Below are 12,465 nucleotides of genomic sequence, written 5' to 3'. Positions count from 1 at the left end.
ATTGCAGAACACATCTCCACTCTCCTTTTCATTCCTTAAGCTGAATCTGATTCTAAATCCCTTTGAGGTGCTAAAAACATTGTTTCAGGCTAAAGTGTGACTTGTGTATTCAGGTTTAGAAATCCCAAGAACTGAAATATACATGATTCCACAGACACTGCCCAAATCATTACCACTGCCAAAAAGAATTCATCTTTCTTTCTCCAACTATCATTCCCTGTGAAGTGGTCTGTGGGGAGAAAGAAAGCTAGAACAACAACAACAACAACAAATTAGATGGAGGGAAAAATTCATGGCTCCATGCTCCAACAAACTTCAGTCAGAAAGATATTAGTGCAGAAAGGTGCTATGTCTGGATGTTGACTTAAGATGATAAAGAACTTATGAACCTACAGATACAGAATCCCTGAATTCCTTTTCACTATTGATTTAGACTTCCAGTGCTGTGTGTCACAGACAGGCTCAGAAATTTGCAGAAGCAGAGTGCAAACATTCTTACTATATTACTGCCTACTTGTAAAGAAAGTTTCCAATTCCATGATCCAACCACATTTGGGGAGAATTTCATTCCTCAGTCCTCTAGCAATTGGTGTGGCACATGAGCATGAGTAATATGTTGCCTCCCTCCACAAACAAGAAAGAAATGTTGAAAAGGAGAGTGGGGGTGTGTTCCAAATTTAGCTTTCCTTCCAACCTCTGCCCATATGGTTGGTGGTTAAAAAAATGATTACCAAGCCAACAAAATGTAACCTGATCTTAACAGTTCCACTCTAACTCTGGGAAACCAAGGCTCATACCAGCACACAGCATTCATTTGTCTTAATGCCATCTGATATAGGGAGACTGAATTCCAAAACTGGTGACCCATGAGCTGGCCCGCAGGACTCCCATCCAAGTTTGGGACAGAGCTGATGAGATTTCCATTAGTTAGCAGAGAGATTTTAGTGGGAGCTCATCAACCTCAACAGGGAATAAGGGGCTTTGAGAAAAAAAGTTTATGGATCTAGGTAAGTTTCCAAGTTAACAAAGTTTCCAAGTCTAGGATTCTGAATCCTAGATTTCAAAATAACTGAAAATGAGGGGCTCTTTCATTTACCAGCATAACTTTGGAAAAGAGGAATTTTCTCTTACTTGTGATGGAATGAGCTACTGAACTTAAGGATTAAAGAAAGAAAATAAACCTTCCAAAGTACCCCTTAACCCTGTGATATGCTGTAGATATTTAACAGCTGGCTCTCAAAAAACAACAACAACAAAACAAACAAACAAAACAAAAACCACACACACAAAAATCCCAAAACCATGTACACAGAGAACACAATTTACAAATAATAAAAACTATACAATATAATTTATTATAAATTCCATAAGTCAATTGATTCTCACAGAATGCATTCATTGATTTTTGTAGACTTGCATCTGTAGCTAAAACCAGTGTTGCGATTGATGAGCAAGTGAAGTTCCAGCAAGAACACTGGTTAATATATTGGTTTACATTAAGGAGCAAGACTAAAATGAAATAATGAAGATGTATGTCGGAATTTAACTCTTTCATCAATGATGCGAGTGACATATCTGCTAAATCAGATAATAGTTTTTGAATACTGGAAGGATAGTTCCTCAATGTTTTGTGCTATCCGCAATGTAATAGATATAGAGAAAACATGATATAAAGTTTCATCTGCACTAACATTTTTTACCTTTTTTTAAAGTTTTTTTCCCCATCAATAAACAATAAATCAAGCCTTAATTTGTGTGTGTGGTTTTTTGTTGTTGTTGTTTGTGTGTGTGTGTGTGTGTTTTTGCTGATTTCTGTGGTGTAAATATTTCCATCATGTTCAATTTCAACCTACCAATATGATAACACTACAGAGAGTTGCGAAGCCTTATCTAGTACTTCCACCACACAGACACAAATAACCTCAAGAACATAGATAATAGTAAATGAAATAAAATAATTAGGCTATGATGAGTTTTGCATATGTTACCATTGTTTTTAATACAATGTATTTTCTTGTAAATGTATGAATTTTAATTTTTAATAATGACTGTTTAACAATGGGCTCATGAAAATTCTGAAATTTAACAATTGGTTCTTGTGAGCCAGTGCAAGCCAGCAACAACCAGTACACTAGTGCTCTCACCCTCATTTAGATTGCTGCTTTTGAGTATATTATATCATCGGGTCCAAAGGTAAGGAGGGAAACAAGCAGACACAGAGAGCAGGCGATTCTTCCTTACTCAACGTGCGGTGTGCTGTTCTACTATTTATTACCAGTCTGCAAGGATAGGAGTAGAGAAATTGCAAGTAAGTGCTTAGAAATTTTTATAGCAATTTAACAGAGAGATTTTTAGGTGTGTCAAGTCTCATGATTAAAAACTGTGGCTTGTATGTAGGCCTTTTGGTCATTTCCTTTTTATAGTATTTTTTTAATCATAGTTTACAAAATTTTTGGTTTATGATAGATTCGGAGGAACAAACCCCTCCTTCCAGGTCCTTTACGACAGATAACTTGACATGCACTCATCTATTCTATGAGGCCAGGGTCATAAGGGAGAGAGTGGTGCAACAAATAAGTATGGACTGGACAATCTTGACGTTGACCATTTAACTATTAGGTCTAACCACTTGTAGCTGGAGGAGGGGCTGTATCTCACTTTGCTTTTCTAACACAGTGGCAGGAAGGCCACAAATCTGGAAATAATTGGGGAGAAATGAGAACTGGATTCTCGTGGTAGTAAAACAAATCTAGAGGCTATGAGTGACAGACAGGATGTTGAAAAGAATTGCTCCCTGGAAAAGTCTCTGCGATTCCTAAGGATCTGTTTGCTTAGGAAAATAGTTCCAGAAAATCATAATTGGTCACATGTGCTCAAATTTAACCAGAGTCTCTTCTCCACACCTCTTTCCTACCCCCAGCCTGAAAAATTGCTTAATTGGTTCGCTCCACCATCTTGGTTCTTTATTGCTCTACTTGCATGGTTGTATCATAAAACTGTAGCATCTCAGAGCTATTTGGGACCATGAAAGTCAGGAGCCCATGATGTAGGTATGTATCCACTTTATGACACCCCACTTTACCCACACCCAGCCAGTCTTTCTGAATATATGGTTATTTAATCTCTAGTCAAATACCTCCAGAGTTAGGAAGCTGATTGTTTCCTAGAACAATCCATTCCACTAAGGAATAGCTTAAATGTTTAGAAAGTATATCCTATGACAGTCAAATATACTGTATATCTCCTTGTAAATTCCATGCAAGGTTCCAGATCTATCCTCATCTTCCATAGGCAAAACCTCTAAATATTGGAAGACAATATTCACATCTCCCAAATTCCTCTGTTGCATAGACTGAACATCACCAGTTCTTTTCACGGTCCTTCCACTGATCTTGTTTACAGGTTCTTCACCATCCTGCTTATTCTCCTCAGTTTGCACTCTTGGCTACAGACATGAAAAGTTTCACACAGTGTATGTACCCTCCCCCTTCACAGGAGCCCCTACTCTTGTGTTGACTGAAACAGAGATCTCACAATTTTGGCTCACAATTTCAGCTGCTAGCATTGAAAGATACTCTGAGGAGGCTAACTAAAAAATATTGAGGATAAATCCTACCAAATAGGAGGCAAAAGTAAGTAAATACAAAAGAAAGCATTGTATATGAATAACCAAAATCTTTATTAAACATCAGCTAAGTGAAAATTATGGGGCAAGGCAGGCTAGTGAAGCAGATTTGGTGACTGAGAGCTATTAAATGTATATATAAAATGACAAAGACTTGCTTTCTACCCTCTAAGGAGCTTATCCTTAAGTCAAGGAAACCACTTTATTCTGAAACCCATCTGAAGATGCTAATGAGATTACCCCTGCTCTGACATAGACTGTTCTCAAACACCAGAATTTGTAGAGTAGGCTCTACTCTATTTTAATTTATTTGTAAAATGTATTACTGCTTAAATCCATTAATGGGCTACAAATTAAGAGCTTCTGCATTGGTGCTCCTGTTCTCATCTTAAAGGTTTATTTACCATCACTGATATATATTAGAATTATAAAAAACAAGGTCAAAATGAGTTTTGTAAAAAAACAAAACAAAACAAAATAGTAAGTACATTTGGAAATTATAAGAATCATGGATTATTTTGCCAGATCATTAAACATCTCCAGGAGTGTATGTAGGTAGACTCTATAACTAAGTTTTCTTTCCAAAAGACTAACAAACAACAACTTGCCAGAAACTTCATTACTACCAAAGCAAATCGGAAATATCCTTGGTCCTGACATAGATAAATAATGGGGAGTAAAAGATAATGGCTGTTCCTTTGTTCTTTTTGTCATACCAACACAAGTAAAAGGATAGCATTATCTGAATTGGAAAGAGAGACTTTATAACACCTTTGTGCACGTTCGTGTGCGTGTGCGTGTATGTGTGTGTGTGTGTATGTGTGTATGTGTGTAGTTTCAAGAAGGTCAGTGATTGCAAGGCATCTGATGGCTCTGAGTCCCTTCTCCTCTCAGAGCAGGACCTCAGCCTGGCTTCATATCTGATCTCTACTCATGGCCATTAGGACTGTCCACACCAATCCCTTTCAGCTTCTGTCTCTCTCTGCAGACTCATGACTACTTGTTACACTGGGATCCTCTGATTTTGCCCCCTCAAGATATCATTGTTCATCAGTGGAACATAGGGCCCCTGCACAGGTTTAATTAGAATTCATATCTTCCTCTCTTTCTGATATGATATTTCTTCTTGTAGGGGAGCACTTCCCATTTGATGGCACATGAGTCTGCTCTCCAAGATCCATTGGAGATGTTATCTTTCAGGGACTGCTTCACTTTTTTGGTGGCTCAGCTAGAGGCTTTGGGCTTGCCACCTTCTTGCTGTTTCCTTCTTTACTTTTCCACCAGCTGAGTATTGAATATCTTCTTCCCATTTGTTTCTATTCATACTATATTACCACAATTTAGTTGAGTCTTTCACTAAACTGGCCAACATGGCTTCATCCAGAGAAAATCAATTGTACCATTTAGCCACATTCATGCATTCAATAGTTTCTTTTAGCTTGAAAACTGATTATTAAGTTTAATACAATGATTATAAATCACTCACACTATTCCTGACACTCCCCCAATTCTTAGAGTTATGTGCAATACCCACCAGCAAGTGTAACTATTTATAGTATTACTCTTTTTTTAAATATATGTTTTTATTGATTTTAGAGAGAGAGGAAGGGAGAGGGAGAAACATTGATGTGAGAGAAACACACTCCCTACTGCAGATCAAGCCTGCAACATGGGCATGTGCCCTGAGTGGGAACTGAACTGGCAACCTCTTGGTCCTTGGAGTGACAATCAACCAACTGAGCCACACTGGCCCAGGCTATAGCATTACTCTTTATTAAAGTCTCAGAGCCTAATGGCTCAGCCAGGAAGCATCACAGGGCAGTAGACCTACATAAATGAACCTAGAATATATTCTCCCAACTAATAAGAAACAAACTGCCTAAAGAATCTCAAGTTATGGTAACTGTAGAAACTTTTTGTCTTTCCTTATTTCATCTATCACCAGTTTACCTGTAGTAATTCCCTAGTCAACACTAGGGCATGAGAAGGCCCCGTTCTGGGTACACTTCTTCAATGGGCAGGTAACATCACTGTTAAAGTTTGCATCTAAATCCCTCTTTGTGAGCCATAGGAACTGCACAAAGGTCTGGGGTGAGGTGGGATTGGCTATCTTATCAACCTATTAGCAAGAACCACCTGGTCTCTATCTGGGTGAAAGTGTTATTATAATGACCATTGCTTCCTTTAGCTTTCCTATGGCATTTGAGCTATAAAAGAAAAGATCAAGGTATGAAAGCTGATTGCTTATAGCTAAGAGCAAGATAGAGTGAAAAGAATCAGGGGTCCTTTCTTGACCCTCCCCAACTCATTGTCCACTCCTGCCCCCACTGCCCCACTAACTCCAAAGAAAACAAAACATAACTAGCTGTGATTCTTTCAAGATGTAGGTGACTACTGATGTTGTGACAGTGATTATTTGCACAACTCAGCAGACATATTTGTCATTGTTTAAATACCTTCTCAGCAGGCTAAAATCAAGTTAATGAATAACTGAAAATGACACATTGGGGATGGAGAAGAGGGAGTACATTGTAATAAAAATTATTGGCCAGAACATTGGGGACTTCATTTATAATTTTAACTACAGGATTTTTGTATACTAAAATTAACTGATAACCCAGTGGTATTAAACAATCTATATCTATATCTATATCTATATCTATATCTATATCTATATCTATATCTATATCTATATGCCTAAGAGACCATTATGACCGGTCGACCAAATGACCAGTTGACCAGTCGCTATGACATGCACTGACCACCAGGGATCAGATGCTCAATGCAGGAGCTGCCCCCTGGTGGTCAGTGCGCTCCCACAGCCAGCCAACCTCCCGCATTCCCTCCTCCCGGCCGGCTGGCCCAATAGGCCCCAATTGGGACTGGATCAGCTAGATCGAGGGCCAGGCTGAGGGATCCCACCTGTTCACAAATTCATGCACCGGGCCTCTAGTATTAATAATATTACTCTAAACGGGTAACTGCTTTACAGTTTATAACATGTATATCCATTATCACATGTGTTTCATTCAACAACTTATGAAATGAGCAGGTCAGAAAATGTTTTATCATTATTTTTACACATGAGGAATATGAGGCTCAGAGAAAGTGAATGACTTTGTCAAAGGCCACAATATTGGGAAGTGGCAGAGACAGAACTGAGACTCAGTTTGTTTGACTCTTTAGATGAAATGCACTTCCTTCTCTTTATGTCTCAAGATTCAGCAGCCAAAGGGTAGGAGGGTATCATGTTCACCCATTAGATAGGATTCACCTCTCAGTGTTGGTGACATGGGGTTCCTTACACTGAGGTCACATGTTTAAGGAACTGATATCACAAGAAAGAAGGTTGGGAGTTACTACAAGATCTTGCCTGAGAATTTCAGGAATGGATTGCTTAAGTGGGAAGCCACCTGCAACATAAGTGCCAATAATCTGACTGGTGGGTTTTCAAATAGTGCAAAGGAAATAGGTTTAAACTGTGGAAGGCATTGTCCAGTGGTTAGAGCATCGGCCCACACATCAAAGGGTCATGGGTTCCATTCCCAGTCAAGGGCATATACCTGGGTTGCAGGTTCAATCCTTGGCCCAGTCAGGGTGCGTGTGGGGAGGCAACCAATCGATGTTTCTCTCTCTCTCTCGCTCTCTCTCTTTCTTTTTCTCCCTCCCTCCTCTCCACTCTCTCTAAAAATCAATGGGAAAAATACCCTCAGGTGAGGATTAATAAAAAAAGGAAGCATAAAAAAAGGAAGCAAGTTTGGGTTTTTCAAACTATAGAATACATTTTGGGAAATCCTCCATAATTTATTCCTGGAATTGTTACCAACAGGGTAGTATAAGTAGATATATTAATGTATCTACATGTATTTTGAGCTCTGAACAGGACTCAACAACTTTCCTATTTAAAACAAACAACTCCAGGGAATTTCATTCCCCTACAAACTTTCTACTCATTCTTCAGCAGGCAATATGATTTGTTCTTCAGCATGGAAATTTGCAGATTTCACCCATGATAAAAGGCCAAACATAAAGTTCCTTCATTTATTTTTTACCCCTTTCATCAAACCAACCCATTAATGAATTTATGAATATACATTTCTACCAGCCCACATTTATGAAGGCTTCACTTGACAATTTAGAAGAACAGTTCAGCCATTGAAGTGTCCTTCACCTTTCCTGTGTGCATAGACTTGTTAAGAGTAGAAATATAAGGTTGTACTTGTTCCACTAAACAAAACAAACAAACAAACAAACAAACAAACAAAAAAAACCCCCAATCATTGGCTTAAATATTTTTTTCTCATTGATGTTTTTTTTCCGGAGTCATTTTTTTTTTGCCTTTAGATTGTAAAGTAACTGTAGGGGGGTAATATTCATTGCAGAGACTCATGTGGTTCACAGTAGTGAAGTCTTAATAGCTTTACTCCAGTATTGCTGGGAAGAGGTGATTATTAGGGGAGGGAGAAGGCAGCTGCTTTCCCTCACAACACCTGGAGATAAGAGAGACAAATAGGAAAAGGGACCCACCTAGATCTGGATTTCATGTCACCCTTACTCCCAGCCAAAGAACAAGTGGCAAGATTTATCTTTTCAGTTCCCAGGCTGACATGGAGAGAGTGAAAGTTTCTTGAGGGTAAACATTTCCACAAGATGGGCATGAAACAGCCTTTTGGTTTTAATACTGTTTCAAGTCCTAAGCCCAAGACGTGTTTTATGACTTTTCCTCCTTAGCCCACCACTAACCAGCTGAAGCCCCTCTTACTCTCATGAAGCAACAAGGAATATTTTTATCTTCTATGGTTTGTTTCCACTTTCCTCATCCAAAGAAAAGCTTTCACAGTATATATGATCACTTTGTCCTGTCTTTGGCCCAGCTTAAGCCAAGACTATCTTTTTTATATTTTATGACTCGCAGTTATCAAGGCATTAGGCTCACCAGAATGTTCTGTCTATACCCAAAGAACAGTGCAAGCTGGAGCAAGAACAGGTCTACGGAGAACAAGGAGTGAGGGAGTGGTAATGCAGATGTCTCTAAGAAAAGTGTTTTTTTCCTGTGAGTTGATTTGTGAGCATGTGTTTCCAATAGCAGGTGTGCATACCTATATGAGGGCATGCACATATGTGCATGCATACTCCCATGTGTGTGTATTTCTGTGTGGGTGAGAGTGGGGATTTGGTGGAGAGGGGGTAGATGCTTAAGGTAGTTAGTCATCATGTCTTGGCCAGGGACACCTGGCTAGACTTGCAAAGCTTCTCAGGAAACAGCCCAGGCCAAAGCATTGAGATTAGCCAGTTTCCCAAATAGCTCACAGTAAGAGCTTCCACAAGGCCAATAACTAGGAACAGTGCTGATGGTATACCAGCAACAGGATAGTCAGCTTATTTCACTAAGTCCATCATGGATGATCTGTCTTTGGAAGGTAGTCTTAAAATGGGTGTTCAGTGCAAAAACGTCTCATACCTCTTGGGCTAAATTCAATCACTCCAGAAAATATGCACTGAACAAGAGATGTGAGAAAGCCTAAGAGCTTCGAGAGATTTTTAGAATAATAACAGTCTTCTGGATGTTATAAAAATTGGTAGAGCTTAACAGGTTATAAAGTACTTTCACACTCATTATCACATTTGGTTTTCACAGTAATTCAATGAGGTAGGCAAGGATGATTTCCCCATTTTACAGATGGAGAAACAGAGGCTCAGAGCAGCTACATAATTTGCTCAAGGTTCCACGGTTAGTAAATGTACTAGGGCTGGAATCCAACTTTCCTAGCCTATCATATAGATGACTGAACTTTGCACCCATTTTATACTTCCTAGAATTCTTAGCTCACTGTGGGATGGTTTAGGCAGCGGTTCTCAACCTGTGGGTCGCGACCCCTTTGGCGGTCGAACGACCCTTTCACAGGGGTCGCCTAAGACCATCCTGCATATCAGATATTTACATTACGATTCATAACAGTAGCAACATTACAGTTATGAAGTAGCAACGAAAATAATTTTATGGTTGGGTCACAACATGAGGAACTATTCAAAGGGCCAGAAGGTTGAGAACCACTGGTTTAGTGGGTTTTTAGATGTTTGAAATATTAAACCTGAATGCCACAGTGCTCAATTAGAAGGTGGTAAAGGCTGCAAACAGATCCTCTAGGGATCTTCCTAACATGACCTTCTGACTTAGTAGGTCTGGGATGGCGCCTGAGATTTTGTATTTTTAACAAACTCTCAGGTGATACAGATTCTGTTGATCCATGGACTCCACATGGAGCAACAAAGGATCGGCGGGTATTGCTGAACGTTGGTTATCTAGTTTTAATGGACTTTCACAGGTCTCAAACTAACAAAAAACAAGGCAATTCTAATCTACATCTTCAGACTCTTTAAGCTCCCAAAGGTTAGCAGCAGCAGCAGCAGCAAACTGACAGCTTTAATAGTAGATATGCTTTGAGTGCTTTCTAGGTGCCAGGTATGTGCCAAATACTTTGCTTGGATTATTTTATTTAATCACCACAACTCTGTGAAATGAGCTGAGGAAGATGAAGCAACCCACCAAAAGGGAAACACATTAGGTTAAACTATAACTGTGGGTAAGACATCATGTCACAGTCATCTCACCAACAATGAAATTCAACAACCAGGAAGGAGCAAACAGTAAGAACTCTGTGTTAAATTTAGAAATAAAAATTATAGAAAAAGAGAGCACTTTGGAAGCTTTGGGATGAAGAATTTTAAAAGTGAGTATAGTCCAGAAAGTGTGGAAACTGCTCAGAACTTATTAGCACCCTGATGTACAAGCGTGCTGAGGGGCAGGTGTAGTCAGCCCTTGGTAACAAGCCTGGCTTGCTAGATTGCAAAAGTCAAAGGAGCAAGAGAAGGGAAAATGAAATCTTTTTGAAAGTGGAAATAGCTCAGAAGAAGAAAACTGGGAACCTGCAAGGTTAGAAGAAAACTCAAAAGATGTCGCTCAAAGACTCCAATAAGTACCTTGCCAGGGACTAAAACCAAATAAGTGAACATAATCACAGAATGCTGCCACTAGTATGGACTGCAAAAATTGTTTGGGCATTATTTTTATTTTACAAATGGAGAAACTTCTAAAAAGAGGAAGGGGCTTGACCTAGGACATATGGGAGTTAGAAGCAAAGCCAGGTATAGAAACTAGATGTCCTGCACTTCATCTGTGCATCAAAAGAAGGGAAGAACTGAGCCAGTAGGACCACTTGCTGGTCAGGTTGCAAAAGGTCTGTTCAGGGACAAAAGGGACATAAGAGAGTCAGAACATACTCTGAGCTTTGTTTTTCATTCCCAAATTGCCTTTTGGAGGAAGATTTGGAATTCAAAATGAGATGATGGTAAATGAACACAGTGTTCCAAGTCTGGTTGACTAAATAGATGTTGATGAATCACCAGCACCAGATGGCATCTACTCAGATTTTGAGTAAAATTGTATAATAGCTGACCAAAGTGTATAGCCTGTCATTCCAAGTAGGTGATGTGTAATGAGCCTGGCAAATTGCCAATGAGTCTTCTCTCCAAGATAAAAATTTCAAAGGGGAACCAAGGAATCCAGGCTGGTAAGATCACTGAACTTGTTAGGCAAGTGTAACCTATTGGGAGTAAAGCATTATTTTTCCTGTGAATTAAATTAACCATCATTGTGTTGTGTTTTACAGTTTACAAAACACTTAGGTTTAATCAAGCTCAACTAATTGACTAGAATTCTTTGAGAGACTAAATGTGCATGTGGACAAAGAGAAACAAGTAGATGTAATCTATTTAGATTTTGACAAGGTCCTACACCTACACCAAACACTGTTAAAAAAGTTAAGTCACCATGGAATTGTGGTGTAGTGTTTTGAAATTGATAGGGAAGTAGCTTATAAGTAGGAAAGCAGGGACTTTTTCTGGAGAAGTATGAATGGTGTTGTGTCCTAGGTATCAATGCTGGGACCAATTAATATTTTGGTGAATCATCTGAACCACCTTTAGAAAAATGAAATTATTTTCTGGGTAGCAAAAGGAAAAGAAGATTTCAGTCTTGTATGATTGTATCGATTATCAGAAAAAGAAGAATTAAAGTAGAATTGTTCAAAGAGTGGCCTCTGAAAGCTCACTGACTGGCTCTGAATCCTGACTCTTCCTTTAAAGACTGCATGACCTTAAGCAAATTACTCTACCTCTTCTGGTATAAAATTTCTCATCTGTAAAGTGGGAATAATTAATAACCCCTAGTTCATGAAGGTGTTGTGAAAATGATATGAGACAATGCATATAAAGTTCTGGCACAGTGCTTGAAGCACTGTGGGAAATGTACAATAATTATTAGCTCCTATTATTTTACTTATTATTTTTATTCAATATTATTCTTATAGGATGCCAGGCTTTGAGTGATCATGTTATGCCCTAGAAATGGAACTTGGGAGCCATTACAGTCTATTTCTTGAAAGCATTGGCAGAATTTATTTTAGTGATTCAAAGATGAAGATGACTATAGACTGGGATAGTAGCAAAAGATTTCATCCAAGGAAACTGATAATTAAGAAGCATCTAGTATTGCTAAATACTGAGCTATATGCTTTACAAAGTTTACTCCTTTAATCTTGCAATAGTCCTATGATCCACATTTGATGGATGAGGAAGTGGAGACTTAGAGAGGAGGCTAAGGAAACTTGTCCTAAGTCCTGCTAGCTCATAAGGAATAGGCCAGAAATCAAAACAAGTTAGCTCTACCCCTAAACCTATTTTTTCACTGCATCATACTTGAAATGCACTTTGAGTATGGGTATATTTATGAGGAATAAAAGAGGGGTAGTTATATAGAAATAAAAATAGGCATGGTATGA

At 38.8% G+C, this 12,465-nt stretch overlaps 1 protein-coding gene across 1 annotated transcript in view; it reads right to left on the bottom strand.

The window, feature by feature from the left end:
* GPC3 (glypican 3) overlaps positions 1-12,465 on the bottom strand; it is a 404,846-nt gene that overhangs the window by 42,643 nt on the left and 349,738 nt on the right. The gene's annotated exons all lie outside the window — the stretch shown is intronic.

Source organism: Myotis lucifugus, unplaced genomic scaffold, assembly GCF_000147115.1.
Source record: "Myotis lucifugus unplaced genomic scaffold, Myoluc2.0 scaffold_2, whole genome shotgun sequence".
NCBI classification, from domain to species: domain Eukaryota; kingdom Metazoa; phylum Chordata; class Mammalia; order Chiroptera; family Vespertilionidae; genus Myotis; species Myotis lucifugus.
This window is presented reverse-complemented; position numbering and strand designations above follow the sequence as displayed.